Genomic DNA, 11,525 nt, shown 5'->3' on the forward strand with positions numbered 1-11,525 from the left:
ATTGTCTTCTTAATGACTCTTATCTTACATCGCAAAGGTCAGCAAGACTCTTTTTAAATCACCAGAGCAAAGAAACTTTGTTTTTTAAATGGATTTGCTATAGTGTGTTTTTTGCCATCCACATGAGTGCTTGGAACGGAACCCACGTGAATAATGAGGCTCAACCTGTACATCTTAGATAGACCTGAACCTGTCTTTTAAAAATGTCATTATTATTTTTACTATGATTTTGCCACCAGTATGGTACTGCTCCTTGCAATTGTTGTTTGAAGCAGAGCACCTTCAGAATTTCATTGTACTTCCCCCCCTTTCTGAAACTGGGTAGCACTTCAATTGATTGAGCTATCCTGATGTAATGAAGAAAAAGAAGAGGTCTGTGTACGTGTGTGCATGCATAGATAGAACTAAAACCAAATCTTATTTGTGTGATGAATAGAAAGTTAATGTTTTGGCTTTCTTCAGGGACAGTCTATAAAGGAAAAATGGAGTCGGGGATTAAAAAGTGTGGAAGTAATGCACAAACCATGAAATTAAATTAGTTCCTCCCAGGAAGCCAAATTTTGGTGAATACTGTAGAGGAAAGGTAAGAGGAAAATATTTTAAGCCAAAGCTGCCCTTAATAAGCTTCAGTAATTAATTGCAAATTGCTCATTAAGTCTGGGAAAAAAGCGTTGTTTTTTGCCCACTGTTCTGGGCGTGGAATGGAAGGAATGAGGGGTTAATTAATAATGTAGCAGATTGCTCAAAGAGAGAGAGAGAGAGAGAGAGAGAGAGAGGAAAACTTTTGATATATATTTTGTCTGTTTGAACCCTGCAGTGGAAAAGCTAGAATTTCTTTGCTTCTAGCATTTTTGCCGGGGTGCACAGAAAGGGAGTCAAAATGCTCTCCTTTGCACAGTCCACGGCAAAAGAGAACAGATTAGAATATAAATTTCTAAGCAGGGAACACTCAAACTACATACATAAATTGCCAAAGCAGCTCTCTTGCCAGGCTGTTATGCTAGAAGGGAAAGGGAAGGCCTGATCAAATTCTGGGACAGCATCAAGACGTCTTGAGACTCAGACTCTCATCTGATACCATCAACGGGCAAACAGGCCTTGTAGATTTGGAGCTACAGGCATGCTTGCATGCACGCATGCATGTTTCACACATGCATCAGGCCTTTCTGATCCAAGACAACTCTGCATAGTGATGTGGGTGGCAAGGAGTGCTCAAAGTACTGCCAGATCAGATGATCTGGTGATGTCATAGGACTGCCAACCTTTAAAAGAATCTGGATCATAGCAAGCCCCAGTAGTGCCCCCAGATGTCCTGAGATTCACCTTGTCGCATATCTGCATGGGGGAAAAAAGAAAAAAAAATTTGGCGAAATAGGTTGTTTTTGGTGGGTGTGGGGTTCAGGACACTTCCTGCCAGTTTGTAGCTTCCCCCAGCCCACAGCTCCAAGCAACCAATGCAGCCAGCATCCTGGATTGGCTGCTCCTGTTTGATACAAGGAAATTTGCTAATATAAATTTGGTTACGAATATTCCATTTGTTGCTAATTTAAACAGAAGTGGGACAGAGTTCTTTAGACATAGATAGATCACTTACTGCATTAGAAGTTATAGTGAATGAGCTCCCCTTGCTGCCTTCTATGTCCTAATCTATCTCCACAAAGGGAGGGGGAAAAAAAACAGCATACGGTTGTATAGTAAGAAGCTTCCCTGAGATACTGTGAAATCACAGCTTTCTGCCATTGCAGAAAGATTGTGTGGCCACATCAATTGTTTTGAGTATTTCCTTGTCTTCTTTGTTTGAGTCCACAAGAACAAGCGCTCCTAGCCTGACCACCTGCTGGGATTGACATGCATCAGTCAAATTGCTATCCAGGCCCACCAGACCTGATCAGAGGGCAGGTCAAGATTCCCAGGTGATCCTAAACATCCAATTAGACCAGTGGTTTCCAACCTTAACTTAAAGGTAAGGGAACCACTAAGTTTTGGTGGTTCCCGTAAAGGGCGAGGCGACTTGGTGGTGTCAATGGCAGTGATGTCACTCCTGAGTTCACATCACCGTTGATTAATAAAGCATGTTTAGACCTACCTGTATTCAGCAGTGGTGACAACCCAGGTTTTGTGGTGTCTCCAGCCGCTGCTACAGATGGTTACATCAAATAACCCCTTTTTTATTTAGGCAGCACTGGTACAAACCTAGGAGTGATGTCACTGCTGCCCTGCTTTCGCTGCCAGGTTGCCACTCCACCTTAAAGGGGAATATGGTGTTTCTCACTGCCCTGAGGGGTTGCAACCACCAAGTTGGGAAACACTGAATTAGACAGACCAATGACATCATCAACCCTTGGTTTCTTAAGTTCAAACATAAGGATGCTTAGGTATGTTCTGGCTTAGAGATCACATCTGCATGTGGTCAGGCTTTCACCTTCCTCCTGGAGTTCAGAGAAGAGTGATGAACTCTTCAAGCTGAATTTGAAGTAAATACCAGGTAGGGAGCAACAAAATGTAGGGAATTATGTTGTTTTTAAATGTGCCTGCAATGGCTTAAATTTTTGCTAAAATCTACACCTCTGCACTGCTAACACCCCAAGCCTGCTTGTTTAATTTCTTCATAATTTTAAAGTAGGCTTTTGAAGATGGTCTCTCTCTCTGTTTGGTTTTGTTCTCATGGTGGCAGTGGAATGTACTGATTTTGTCCTTGGCCTGGAGCAGATCTGAGGAAAGGATCCTCAGCACCAGGATCCCCTCTCCCATTCACCACAGGAGTAAATGCAGAATGCTAAGAAAGTCAGCTATATTATGGAGACATGGTTGGATGAGATCGGCCGCATGGCTGTCCTCCAGTTTTGTCTACCAGTGTTCCTCATATAGCAGCAGGTCAGACCTGGAAAAGCAGGTCAGTTGGAAAAGTGGAGATGCTTTGATCTTTGTGACTCTATCAACCTAGCCAGGTGCTCCATCCAGCAGTCTCTCAGTTCAAGTTTGTGTTTCTGAAGGTGGGAGTGTGCTTGTCTTTTGCTTGTGGTCTTCAAAGGGCATCTGGCTGACCATGTGGGAAGCAGGACTAGAAAAGGTACTTACAGAGTTTATAAACTGGGGCTTAAAATATAATTCTTGCAATGACAGAAAGTACCAATCCTATGCCCTAATTGCACTGGCATACTGCCAGATACACCAACACAATGAAGTCCTTACTGTCATGGTACCCTCTTTGCTGGCAACTGCTGCATGGCTGCCAGTGCAGAGCTGGAAAGTCGCATACCTCTGGCAGTATGGTGGAGATGGCTGTTGGCAGAGAAGCCAGAAGGAAGTAGAGGAAATTGGGGCTGGATGGGGGCAGATTGTGGCAGCACCAACTTCCTGCTGTATCCAAACCCCCATGCTGGGCCTGACACACCCTTGGTAGGCTCTTCAAAGCTGAACCAGCAAAAGAGCTGGCATGGATCTGAGCTGCACTGGGGACCATCCAGCAACTGGGAAGTCAAGTGTTTCTTACCTCTCCTGACTGGCCTGGTCCCCAACTGCCATGCAGCAGGGATGGGAAAATTCAGTGGGGCTTGACTTGAGTCACTGCCCCCCACGACTCAACTCAAAAAATAGTCATAATGGGTGCACTTTCCAAGACACTGAGCTACCCTTTAGTGACTTTAAAGGACTCAAGTTGAGTCCCTCTCCCCGTTACAAAGCCCGCCATGGAAAAAACAGGGCTGATATGGATACTGGACTCTCTCTCTCTCTCTCTCTCTCTCTCTCTCTCTCTCTCTCTGTGAGTTCACTTTAAAGACTCCCCTGCTACCCCATCCTATCCGTTAAGAAGGCTGGAGGGGGTGGGAGAGTCTGTGTGACAGCAGGGACAGAAGCAGCAAGAGGGAGGAAGGTCATGTGCAGCAGCTGCAAGGCTTACCAGGACGATCTGATCCTTTGCAGCTCTGCTCAGAAGTAGTCCGACTGTGGGCGGTCATTCAATGAGGCTTCCTCCACCCAAGTAACAACAGGGCTTACAGCAGCCATGCCATGCAGTTGGCAAGCGCAATCGCTATAAACTGCCTCCCTTCCCATTGGGCTCCTCCTCCTGCCCTGGCTCAGCCAAAGATCCAATGATCATTGGCGCCTTCCTTTCTATCAGAGACCTGCTCCAGCCTCCCCACTTCTGCCTTCTGCAAAAGCAAACATTAACCCTTCCCTGCCTCCCAGCTGGAACTCCCTGCTGCTTGCCCAGTTGGAATGATGGTGCCACAAGTTTTTTCACACTGCAAAAACAGTAAGGATGCACCCCCAGACACAGGCAAACTCGAGTCAGCATCCATGGGAATGAATGCTAAGTCAGGGGGCCTCTGACTCGACTGTTTTTCAGAGTTTTCAATGTGTCAAGTCACCAAAAAAAAAATGCATTTTTGTGACCCGAGTCTGAGTCACAAACTCGAGTTCCCATCTTTAGCATGCACTCCTAGATATAGTAGACAATCCTCTGGCAGACCTGCATCCTGTGCACTGGCCCAGCATAAGATTAGGCTGTAAGTAAACTAGTCGAAACATCCTATATTTGCACTAGTGCAGGAACAATCCTAAGCACATTTACTTGGGAGTAAATCCTTTTGAAATAAATAGGACTGATTCAGTCAGCGTGCTTAGTAGCAGGCTGCAAACCTTTTGCAAATCTGGATTATAACAGCAAAATAAATCAAAGTTATAATGAAAGAAAAATTCCAATTGACTTAGCTATCTTTGGAGATGTGTTGCTGTTTATTCAAGAGTCCACACTATTTTTCAGCACCATTTTTTTAAAAAAAGAAATTCTTACTTTCACTGTCTCTCAGGGGCATCTGTTCCATAGAAGAGATGGTGACTGGGCTTTGGGAATAAAAAGAAAAGGTTTGGGTGTGTTCATTACTTTACCTACTGTGGAATGGGTAGGATAAACCATATGTGCGCCTGCAATTAGACATTATGATTTCCAAAGTATTTACTTACCATTTGCTGAACCATTGAGTAATTACCACAGCAAAATTGCACAATCTGTCAGCTCCGTTAGCTAAGTATGCTGCTGGACAGCTTGGGCATATGTACCTCACCAAGTCCACAGGCTTTCGCACACTTATCTAGGGCTTAAGTGTTTTATAACTTTCATTTGCTTTTGGTTAAAAATTCCTTTATAATCACACAGTAAAAGGACATTCATTGATCCATTTATTTCACAAGAGCTCTCCTGCATGATTTCTCCATTACAATTTCTCCAGTCATACAATGCTATTGGCTTTATTTCCTTTCCAGAGAGCTATGTGAGGAAATTAAATTCTGAAATTTAAGGGACTTGTTTTTGTTATCGTAAATGATCCAGGGGAAGCAAACTAGGCAATGCTATTCTTCTTCTGTATTTGATTAAAATACAGAGTCACCCAATTAAATGACAGATTTGGCAGATCGAAAACAGGTAAACTATACTTTTGCAATTTTAGAGAAGCCGTTCACTCTGTGCAGTGTACCATTTTGAATGGCCGTCCTTTAAAAAGGATGCCGCTGAAATCAAGATTTTAGCAACTCTCACGTAATATTGGAACTCAGAAATAACACTAAAATATGGAATCAGTGTGTCCAAAAACGTGAAAAGAAACAAAGTCTTTCCATTTTTGTGGCTAGAAATAATCCATCTGAATTAGGAACTAATCTGAAGCCATTTGAGGGCCAAACTATCCTCCATCTGACTACTGTTGTATCTCCTGCGTTTTTCTTTGAAGTGCCTGATTGTAATCACTAGCAGACAGGGTAAATGGATATAATTGGCTTTGGCAGTTCCTGATGTTGCAATCTAACTCCAGGGAACACAAAACTACAAGTGTTTTAGCTGATAGGGATTTGCTGGACACCTATAGAATTACAGGGCTGAAAAAGGATCAGAAATATGGACACGCCAACCACCAGTGAGACCAAATCCTCTACGCCCCAACAATCCCATGTGATGGAATATACCTGCCCCTAAAAATACTTATCCGTGAAGGATTAGAGTTTCCAGAAACCTGCTGTCAATGGATACACTTTTAATAAATGAATTCTTCATATGATTGATTGCTACACTGTAATGTTTTCTATTCATGTGAGAACTGAAAGGGATACAGAGATACAAATACAGAGGAGGCTTGCTACCCAGAGGAAACAGGGAAGCTGTGTGTTCTTGTTCCCGCCAATCTCAGTATTTGGGAGTCTTGAGAAAACCAAGTCCCCAATGTGGAAATTTTACAGTATTGATAATGCCGACATGACAAGTTGTCACTTTGCGGTATATTCTAAAATATGACTAAACCTTAATAACTGGGTTATTCCAGAATAATCAGGGTAACTGAATAGGAATGAATGGCAGCTACTGTAATTATTCTGGAAAGAGGACCAAAGCCAACAGAAATTCTCCTCTAATTTTATATATTCCCAATAGGTGCACATAGTACATCATTATCACTATAGAAACTACTTAGTAGTTAGCTCTAAAAATCAGCTCCGCTTCATGGTCTTATGGCCATGAGCTGCTTGTTGCATTGTGGTGCCCACTAAACAAAGAAAGGTGTGGAATGGACTGTAATAGGTCACAATAGACCAAAGCCAAACATAAAGTGGTGTGTGCCCCTCACATTTAAAAGACAAATTTAAAATATGGTTGAAACTGTTTCACTATTAATAGGTACAGCAATTCAAGGAAGGGCAAATGGAAGCTGAAACAAGGAAGATTTTGTTTAAAGCACAAGGTTTTTGACATTGCAATAAAATGCTATGAAATCAGTTATTGTGTGAAAAGTAGCAGGAGCAAGGCAGCCAGCATCTCTCCTGCCCCATCCCTCTCCAAGTCCTCCTCTTCCCCAAATGCTATAAAACAGTGGTTCTCAAACTGTGGGTCCAGGACCCACCAGTGGGTCACGACCCAGTTTTTGGTGGTTCGCAAAACGGACAGAGCAGATTAGGCTATCTGCATGAAGGGTTAAACAAGTTGCTTCTTGGGGGGAGCACTGCTGCCCAATCAAATTATAGCCACACCCCTTGGCATTTATAAGTCAGGCAGCAGTATCTAGGGTCTCTAAAAAGTTAGAGTACCAATGCTATAGGGCAAACAGGAGTCCTGATCACTGCAGGTTGCTGAGCAATGTGGTGGGAGAAGCCCAGAGGCAGCGTGACCCTGATTACCACCCAAACCAGTGTTGTTGTTGCTGCCTTTATTGTGGCACTGTTGAAAAGAAAAGGACAAAGCTGCTTATCAAGCTTCCCAAGTGGTTTCCTCAAAGCCAGAAGTGCAAGTCTTCCAGTTTCATTTCAAGGGGTGGTGCACAATGTCACTGTATATACAGCTGGAAGTCCTGCACTGCTGGCTTTAAGGAAACTGCACGGGGAGCAAGGAAAGGAAGAGGAGAACCGCTTCTCACTTGAGCAAGTGGGAAGTGGATATCTGTTGAGTGGGTGCCCTTGCTCTGTTCAGTGGCTCTGTGTGCCCACAGACCTTACGGCACACAGGTTCTTCCAGGTTTCTTTCAGTGAGCCAGGGAGTTCCAATAACCTTTTCTCTGACAGAGCCAGGTGTGTGATTTTCCTATGTGGTTGCTTTCAGACTTAAGGCCTCCCTGCATGAAGCCAAGGCAATAAGTTCCCTACATGACGATTGTGCTAACTTCAGAAATCCATGCCCTGAAGTTGCTGTGGAAAACACGATGCATCATTTACAAGCCGGCAGATGCGGCAACAGCAGTTCACACACCAAAAACAGGCTTCCACATGTTAATCTGAAGCAGTAAGGACACAACAGGTTGTTGTACAAATCAAAAATCCTGCATCCGTGTGACAGGGTAATGCAGACAGACATGTGCACTGTACCCCCATTAGGTTCCCTATGGGATAGCCTGTTCTAGTTAGCTGCAAAGGCAGCAATGCTAACATAGACATTAGTTACACATGTAGTTCCCTAGATTAGGGCCAATGTGGCCAGTACATATATATCTGTCCTCTGTCAAACATGCTTTTTTTGTCCCTCTTAGAAGTTTTTTTGGGCCTAATTAAATCCAAATAACACTGAGATTAAATTATGTTTCTGGCAAACATTGTTCTGACCTAAAGGTGCAGCCTACTAATCCATACCATATCATCACAGATTAATTCTGCTTTATTGTTACTGATAAAAAAGCACTGTAAACAGAAAACACTGTTCCTAACTCTGCAGTTGCAAGCTGGAATTAATTTACTCACAAGCAACCCCACAGACATCATCACAGTACTCAGGGCACGTTGTTGCAGGCTTGCTGCCTACATTGCCCTCCCCTTTGTTTTATTACAGATCAGAGCAGAAACAAAACCATAGTGATTATTTTCCAAATGTGCTCCTTGTTAATCTGCTGACAATAACAGCATGTGCCGGGTAATATTTTGTTCCTGGTGTTTATCTCTTTGGTTAAATGCTGTACATATTTTAAAAAAGGAAGAAAAAATGGGGGGGGGGGGAGAGAATCAAACAATGAACATGTGTAAAGTTAGGAATGTATGGATTTTAGGCCTCTGCAGCAGCATATCCTGAAAGAGAAGGGAAAAAAAGTGTTAAGAAAACAAATGATAGTTTGTGGATGTGACACTGCCGTCTGACAAATTGACCTCCCCTGCTTGACCTTCTGCAATATGTTTCCACAGGTAATTCCATAACTCTCCAGCCAACTTTTAAAGATTTCCTGTTTGACAGCTGGGAGAAAGGAAGTTCCACATCACCATGGAGCCGAGCATCCAACATGAAACATCAGCTTGCTTGAAACCTGTATAATTTATATGAGGTTTCATCGCCCAGCCGTACTTGCATGATGAAATTTATTTCTGCTGATAACTGAGGTTTCTGAGCTGTGCGGTGCTGCAGTCCGTGTGGCAAGATGTTTCTGTTTCTGTTGTTGTTGGAATGTGCGCTGGAGTGGACTGTGAAACTGATGAATGACCAACCGTGGAAGATTCATAATCCGGAACTTGGTGCAGCTGCGAGGAAACTAATGGCTAGCGGGGACCACAGAGGTCCCTAAGCTAATACCTGTCTCCTCCATCACAAATTGATGGCATTAAACAAAAAAGTTGACTCTTTTCACATCCTGCCAATCTAATTTTGGTGCCCCTGCAGCCATCTCAGTATCTAGTGGCACTAAGGGCACTAAATGCAGCCTGTGGGATGGCTCGGGTAGCATCTGTCATCTAGGCACGCCGCTGTCTCGGCTGTCTGGCAATAGGGGGACATTACTGGGCATTCATCCCCTTTGGCTGGTTACTACAGGATGGCGGTGCCTCCATGCTGAGTTTTTTTTCCACTGAGTGTCTCTGGCTTGCCTTCGCCTCTTTGCTAAGCATATGGTTTCACTTTTCTTCTTCTTCACAGGGAACTGGGACAGTTGAGGCATAACTGCTTTTACTTGTTCCTCTCGGAAAGGTTGCATCGAAGGAAGAAGGTCCAAAAATAACATCAGTGTGATAAGTCATTAGTCATTTTTCACTGTACATATGTTAACTTGACCCACCGTATGTTAATTCATGCAACATTGGCCTCACATATGGCTGCAATAGGAATCCCAACTGATACCTCCTCCTGCATGGTGCCTCATTATAGGCAAAACTTCCCAGAGCTTCATCATTAACACTTAGGTGAAGTTCGACTTCCAAATTACTTTGTCGGCCCGAGGTCGGAAAAAAAGGGCAGCGCCAGAATGAAAAATAGAGGTTAAATGTGTCAATCAAATCCGGCACTCCATCAAAGATAATCTCAATGAAACGGGTGCTTGCAACATTTTGCTGTATAAATATTTTCCTTGACATTTGCAGTATTTCGTCTGTTCTAAATACTTTATATTTCTTAAAAGCAAAACCGGACAACTAGTTGGTCACATAGCAGCATTCTGAGCACGCAAGTGCAACGTGCTAAATTAAAAATGGATACAGTGGGAGGGGGCAAGCAATAGTGGATGAGCATAGCCAGTCATTCCAGGTATCTCGTATTCTCAGTTCCCTCTCCTGGGTAGGCTAGGCTTGTAGTGCGGGTGACTAGTTTAATGCACTCACAGGATTGTTGTCAATCAACAAAAAGGCCTATGAAGAGGGGGAAATTGCTTTTAAAAAAGAAAGGAAATTTGAGTCAGGCTCTGAAGCACTTGAAATCTCCTGAGATCTGAGGCTTGGGCCAGACTTTGGAAGAGGAACAAGGTGCATAAAGACTCAGTTACCAGTCAGGTGGTCAGACCCATCTCACTCCAGTGAGTGAAGGAGCACACTGGGCTGTATCTCACCACTCTTTAAGGAGGAAGGGAAAGAATTTTTTGTATTAACTCAGATTGACATTGGGGGATTGTTTTGGGGCTTCCCTGGGATGTTTCTTCTCTTGGATTAGACTTTGCATTTTTTTTTAAACTGGCTAGATTTGGCTGCTTTTGTTAATTACGTGTTTGTTCGGTTGTCATGTCTTTTGGTAGAAGGGCCAATGTGGTCTTAGAAAACATCAGCAGTGAGGGGAATATGGGAGTGCCATCTAACGCTGGAAATTGGACTGCAATCTAGGCTGAAATTGGGCTGGAAATTGGGGGCATGGATGAGAGCGCTGACCAGAGCAGAGACAATCAACAGGAGTTGCAGGTGCCTCCACTGGGAAACTTAGGACCCAATCTTAAACTTGGCCAGCACTGACACTGAGCCCTAGCACAGGTGCTGGGTGCTGTATACATTCTGTAAAGCACGTTTATGGCACCTGGTGAGTAAGAAGCGCTGGTTCTGGGCCCAGGCCAATCAGGCGCCAGGCTTAGCACCAGCAGGAAGAACACGCACCACCGCTGGGGGTAAGTGCAACCACCAGGCAGAGGTGTGGCCTCTGGGAGGGTGGGAGGAGGGCGGAATGAGGGTGGGAGGAGGGCGGAATGAGGGTGGGGTGGGGAGAGGAACTGGGGCCAGCGTGGATTGGGATCAGTGGAGCTCTGCTGAACTCTGTGTTCGGCCGCTTTGGCACTGCTGTTCCAGCAGGTGCTGGAAAGCTCAGGATTGGGCTGCTCATCCATTGCAAAGGGACACCTTTTAAAATGATGCCTTCTTATATTTAGGTGGGGGGCAGCAACTGCCCCCCTTCAGCCCAGCATGGCATCTATTCCACTGGGCTGTTGCTGGCATCTCTTCTGCATCTCTTTTTAGGCTGTGAGCCCTGTGGGACAGGGAAACAATTATTATTTTGCTATGTAAGCCACTTTGGGAACTATTCTCATCAAAAAGCGGTATACAAATACTCTTAACAATCATAACCTATCCTCATGTCTTCCTCTTCCTGAAAAAGAGTAATTTATCAAATGCAGCTTCAGATTGAGTTGAATTGTGCTAGAGGGACATCTTGGCTGGCTGTCTGTGCCAGTCTCCACAAATATGTCCATAGAATGGATTATAAGCAGCTGCTCATACTGCTTTGGTTTGTTATACTATGTTCCTTTAATAAAGTCATAACTCCTTTAATCCCATCTCTTGGTTTCCCACTCTATTTTCTTCTTTCCACAACTGATTGGCAT

Source organism: Tiliqua scincoides, chromosome 3 (assembly GCF_035046505.1).
Source record: "Tiliqua scincoides isolate rTilSci1 chromosome 3, rTilSci1.hap2, whole genome shotgun sequence".
Classification (NCBI taxonomy): Eukaryota; Metazoa; Chordata; class Lepidosauria; order Squamata; family Scincidae; genus Tiliqua; species Tiliqua scincoides.